This window comes from Rousettus aegyptiacus, unplaced genomic scaffold (assembly GCF_014176215.1).
Source record: "Rousettus aegyptiacus isolate mRouAeg1 unplaced genomic scaffold, mRouAeg1.p scaffold_m13_p_7, whole genome shotgun sequence".
Classification (NCBI taxonomy): domain Eukaryota; kingdom Metazoa; phylum Chordata; class Mammalia; order Chiroptera; family Pteropodidae; genus Rousettus; species Rousettus aegyptiacus.
In genome coordinates this window covers 6,865,374-6,871,430 of record NW_023416310.1, presented here as the reverse complement: position 1 = coordinate 6,871,430, position 6,057 = coordinate 6,865,374, and positions in this window count along the sequence as shown.

Sequence of the window (6,057 nt, the reverse complement as noted above, 5' to 3'; positions counted from 1 at the left end):
GGAAATGACTGAGCAAAAGCATTCTACATTCTGGAGATGCTAATGAGAGAGGCAATTAGCGAAACGCAATTTTGACACGTGTGGAAGTTCTTCGTACAGAGCATTCCCAAACGCTGGGCCCAGGAGAAAGCGGGTCCAGTGGCCCCGTAAGTGCTTTGAAGCAGGAGAAAAACCACTGGAACACAAACTGTGTGGGGCCGACTCATGGGGAAAAAACCTTAATGCACATTTCTGAGCCTTCGGGATCCAGGAAAAAAAAGACCACGGATTCTGACAGATGTAATGGGAAATAATTCCTTTGAATCTGTGATTTGCTTAGCAGAAAAAAAGGAAGTCAGGTAATCCTTAAGTGACCCCAAGTGGTAAAAATACACCAGCATCTATGCGTTCAGGTCTGTGTGGGCATTCGGTGTGACGTTAGCGCCACCTGGTGCATTTGACCGGGAAATAATACACCAAAGACCCCCAAGAGCTGGCAGAGTCAGGCCTCCCTGCATCTGTGATATTTCACAGGAAATTCTTCTCTTGGTGCTGGGTTGTGAGCCAATAGTGAGAAAGTGAATAACAATTTATGTACAGAAGCATATAATAGTTTGTTATTGTAACCACCAGAACTAACACCAATATTTTTAGTGAACTTGATGATATGGGTATAATCCAATGTCCCCAAATTGCTAGCCTTTAAGAGCTAGCCTTTAAGTCCCAGGATCTGTGACTGCAGGCTAGCCAATTCGCTCTCAAAATGTCGAAGAATTCTTGGAAGTGCCTGCTAAACCTGATTGCCACTAAGCCTGTCGCCTTTCCGAGCTCTGGTTTAGACGACTACCCCAGAGTTTCCTCCTCCCCTTCTGCCATTATGGAACAAGTGCCCATGGGACAGGGTCCTAACCGACCCCACACCTTCTAACATCACTCTGTCCAAACACGCCAGTGCCTCCCTTTAATGCCCACCTCACGCTGACATACCCAGCTGCTAACGCCAGGCAGCAGACATTAGAGGACTCCAAGTGTAGGAAAGGAAAACCAAAACTCATCGTCAGATCCCATTGCTCCCCGACTCAATCACCCCATCCCTTCCGGCCCCCTCTCCCTGACTCCAGCCTCGGCCCTGGCATCTGCTCTTCTCGTCAGGATTTCCCACGTCAGGTCTCTTCCCTGAGACTCTGACCCGGCGCCAAAGCCCCGGAGGGCCCTTGCCATGAAGTCCTGCCCTGCGGACACCGCCTCTGGTTGCTCTCCAAGGTCCTCCTCTGGCAGCAGAAAAAATTTATCCTGTGATTGGGATTTAAGGAGCCACACAGCTAACAGCCAACCAGGGCCTTTTCCGGTGCGCAGGATGAGTTACCACTCTGGGGAACAAGATGTGAGGTAACATAATGGATTGAATCAATAACTTCCAGAGGCATATAAAGTGACTGACCGTCTACAGCAGTGGGAATGTTTTAAGTAAAGTGGCGATTGTGTAAAATGAAGAGGCAAAATGGATTTTGAAAAACTGAAGCATCCTTAAAGGATTTGTATGAATCCCCAAAGTGACTATTTTGAAGAAAACTAAGTTCATCTTGTTCAAAATTTATTTTTAAAATAATCTTATTAGTTTCTCAAAAATGACGTATAGCACTATTTCTATCAAAGTTTTTCTCTACAACGACCTCCACCTCACAGTATGAGAGGGAGGGTTCCAGCCTCAGCCTAAACCATATTCAACCTTATGACTTGTCCTGACTTGGGTGAGTGCAGCCGGTCTACGATCATTTACGACAGGCTCGAAAAACATCCACAGTCAAGCTCATCACTTGGGGCGGCCAGGCTCTACTCCGGACGAGGACATCAGAATTTCTGGGGGTGAAGTGTGGGTCCTGGGATCTTTTAAAGCGTCCGGTGATCCCAAAGTGCAGCGGGGATGGAGAGCCACTAACCTAAGGGACAGGCGCGTGTTTTCCGCAGAGGCCGTGGACCAGCCCTGGAAGACAGGTGTGATTCAAGGACAGCAGCATCTCTAAGATGTCCTGTTGCGTCGTCTTGCCTGAGTGTCAGGGTAAAAGCTTGCAGTGAGAATTAAAGCTGGAAGAGCCATTTCTCTTATACAGTCGGTCTTGATTTGTGGTCAAGGTCCATAGGCACCACGATCTTCTGAGAAATGTGTTAAAATGCAGACTCCCAGGTCCCACCTTAGAACTAATGATCTAAGAACTCATGGTCTCTGATGTGATTTAGCTAATAACTACCGCCAGGATCAGAGCCACACCTGTCTGATTCCAAGCTTTTAGAAATCCCCTCACACTTTTGACCAAAGACTGAAATCTGTCAGAAGAAACCAGAGCTTTAGATGGTTTTGAATGAAAGGTAATTATTTAAAGCAATAGAACGGAAAACAGCAGCAAAAATTCCCCACTCCTCCCGCTAAAGGAGTCCTCGATCAATTACCTTACGGTAACGACATGATACCCGCCCCTTTCCTTTCTGTTCCACGACATTTTTTCCCTTCTAACAACTATTCCTTTTTCTTCCAAATAAGGTCACTTGGAAAAAACCCCTAGTGATACTTTACAAATCGTCGGCATCTATAATAGGGAAGAGATAACGTTACTGTATAGGGGAAACTACCCCAAATCACAGTTTATGTTAACTTACACATTTTCTCACATTTTACATATCCCACTCAAATGCAATAGCCTTCTGCATTTCCATTCTGCAGTTACCTTTTAAGTCAGAAGAGGAAGGTGAAAATGTGACTCGATGGTTTTGCCCGTTTAGAATTGGCCGGGAATCAATTTCTTTTTTTTTTTTTTTAAATCTGGGTCATTCCCAGTCACTGCCACATGCACTTCCACTGTTAAAAAATAAAATAAAATAAAATAAAATAATGAAAAAAATGAAAAAATAAAAACGGCGCGTACCGTATTGACAAGCCTGGGTCCCTGTTTGCAGTGTGACGGTGGAGGCGAGGCCGCAGCGGGGTGAGGACTCGTGTGTGAAGAAGTTGCATTAATCCAAGGCCAGCTCTGCTCAGCGGCACCATTCGCAGCCCACGCGAAGGCAGCACGAAGACGAACTTTCAGCGCAGCAAGCGCGATCTCGGTTTGGACCGTAGGCTGCACAGGGTTCTTCCTCTGTCATCAGGGCAGGCAGGTGTCGTCATCGAGTACAACCCTTTCAGAACTCAGTCTGGCAACGGCCCTGGAAAATGTCCATAAGGCTCATTCGCTGTAATTCGACCCGGGAATTAAAGTACGAGGAACCTGGGAGGAAGACAGGCGACCCCAGAAGCGAGAGCGGAGATGCTCACGGAGAAACGTGCGACGCAGGGTTTGAGCGCTATGAAACACGGTCTGCGTGCCGCCTGCCTGCTGGACATTCGCAGCGTGATGCGTGCCGCTGTCGCCATGTCGATAAACGATGACACTAAAGAGAGGCTCTGCCAGAGAGACCCGAGCGAGGAGGGGCCCTGCCGCGTGCCGGCCCGCTCGCGCTGGGCGTGTGCCTGGGCTCACGTCCCTTCAAGTCCCCTCGAGGCTCAAGAAGAGGGGTGCGGCAGCATCCGCCCCGGCGCGGTCAGTGGGTTACGCGGCCCCTGAAGTGTTTACAGCGAGAACGATTCTCACGTCAAACAAAGAAGTGAAACTGTACCTACAGTAAGATCGACACCGTACACCAAAAGATCTACAGGAAAACGAACCAGAACGCTCGTTTCCGTGGGAGCGGGACTATCAACAAAAAGTAGGGAGGGGTGGGGGTCACCGTACCCTGCAGTTTCCACGTTCCGTGTACAACAGGAAAAGGTCTGTGAAATGCGAGTCACAGAAAGGTTCTGGCAAATCCTGGAGGTAACGCCACTCAACTCCGGCCAGAATCAGTTCTCCCACGGCGAACGTCCCTCCTCCGGGAGCGGTCCCTCATTCCACCGGCCTTCCGTGCTCGCTCAGGGTGTCTGTCCCAACAAGAGGCTGCTGGCATCGTCCAGACTCGACTAGCGACACCATGAGTAAGTAAAGCAGAGCTGGGGAAGCTCACGTACATTTACTAAAAATTGAAATAGCAAAAAAAAAAAAAAACCCAAAGAGAGCTGCTTCGGTCACCAGGAAAGTGTAAGTGGCAGCCAAAGCCTGGCCGTGGCTGCAGAGAGGATGCCCGGTGAGGAAAGGCTGGACGGGGAGCGAGGAACACGCCAAGGCCCAGACCGCAGGCCGTGCCTCCTGTGCGCTGGCGGTGGGGCACGTCTTGGCACCTCTGTGGACACGGGGACAGACCTCAGAGCTACAGACGCGAGATCCGGGAGCACACTTATGAAGCCTCGCACTATGCGGCGGGCGAACGTGGAGCCGAGTCAAGAACACCGACAGCTGACGGTCGATACTTCACATTTTCAGGGTTTCCCAGCGCCTCTGGTGCTCTGCACGAGCTGGAGTGGTGACCCAGACTCACGGTGGCCCAGATAGGGCCATGTTACTGTGATCGGCAGCCCGGAGAGGGCGGGCAGCTCTTATGAAGCCATCCAGGGTCCTCCCGCCTCATGCCTGTGCCACTCCCGAAGTGAGACACTTCCTCTCCTGGGGAAACTGGCTACCGCCACATCCAAGTTCCAGCGTGAGGGCGGAGGGACAGGCCAGGTGGAAGGACGGGGCCAGGCTGTGCACAGCACTCCCACGCCTGCCCCACTGACCAGAAGGCGGGAAGGATGGTCGCTAGCTGGGCAGTCGGGAACCGACTAAAACCTGGAAGGTTCTATTTCCAAAAGAAGAGGGGCAATTAGCACCCGTCAGGGCTCAGTGCCCACGTTTTAACCAAAATTTAGCCATTATCCACATCCTTAGCATAAATCCAGAAGCACGGACTACGATAAAGGAGAGATGACAGTGCCGTGAGGGGAAAGGGCCCAGGCCCCCTGTGCAGCTTCCTCCTTTACGAACTGCTCCCTGGATAATCCCCGTCAATCTGAATAACCCCTCCCGCCACCTCCCAGCTCTCTCCAGCTCTCCTCTCCGGCCCTGGGAACCACCCTGTACAGGGAGACCAACCAGGAAGAGCCGGAACTTGGCAAGTTCTGGTTCCAGTTCTGGTTCCGGTTCTGCCGATCGGGCCACGTGAACACGTGTTCCTCGCAGCTCGCTCTGCACCCGTGAAGCAGGGCCATGCACAAGATCACACAGATCTCCGTCAGCTCCCATACCGAGATGGTCCAAATACCAGTCTTTACTTCGCCGTTGCGTCAATTAAAAATTCCCCTCTGCAGCAGTGAGCAGCACGACACAGAGCTGTCGTCGCGCAGCTGTGGGACTGGGTCTGGAGCTCTGGGACACGGCCCAGGAGGGGCTGGACCTCAGTGCGAGTGGGATTCTCATCACCACTCCACACGAGCCGACTCTGCACAGGAAATGACTCCAACAGTGATGGTTTTCCCACTGTTCGTATATTTAGTCTCAATCAAGATTTTGTTTGAAAAAATATTTCAGTGCTAAAAGGTTTAAAACCGTCGTACAAAAAATTTTAATAGCCTGTGCTCTTAAGAAGTCTCTAGAGGGATAATTTTCCCCAAGAAACTACTTTGTAAACCAAGAGTCAAATGGCACAAAAGAACAATTCAATTGTAGGTGTTTTCCCTTTTCGTTCTGGTATTTTAGTTAAGAGGGTTTGAGGAAAGACATTCCAGAGAAATGTAAGCCTAATTTTAAGACAGACTTAGAGAAACAGCAGAACGGTTTCATCTTCGTGGGTGTGCGTCACGTGGCAAGAAAGGCTCTTACAAAGCGAAACCTTCAGATCCATCTTCACCGTCACCATGGCCAAGTCAGGCATCAGCCCCAGGACGCGGAGGCTTTTCGAACTCCCCAAAGATCCCCAGGGCTCCCGCACGCACCCGCCGGCCTTCCCCTGCGGGATCGTCCAGTGTTCTCCCGCCTCACGCCTTTCCTCTCAGTACCCACGCGGCAGTCGCAGCCCTCACAAGACCGTCCCCGTTTAGGACCCCTTCCCGTGAAAAGTTTCACTCTTAGACTATTCAGTGGCCCCACACAGGTCCTCCGCCAGATGCACGTACCTATAAACTTCCCTTCATAC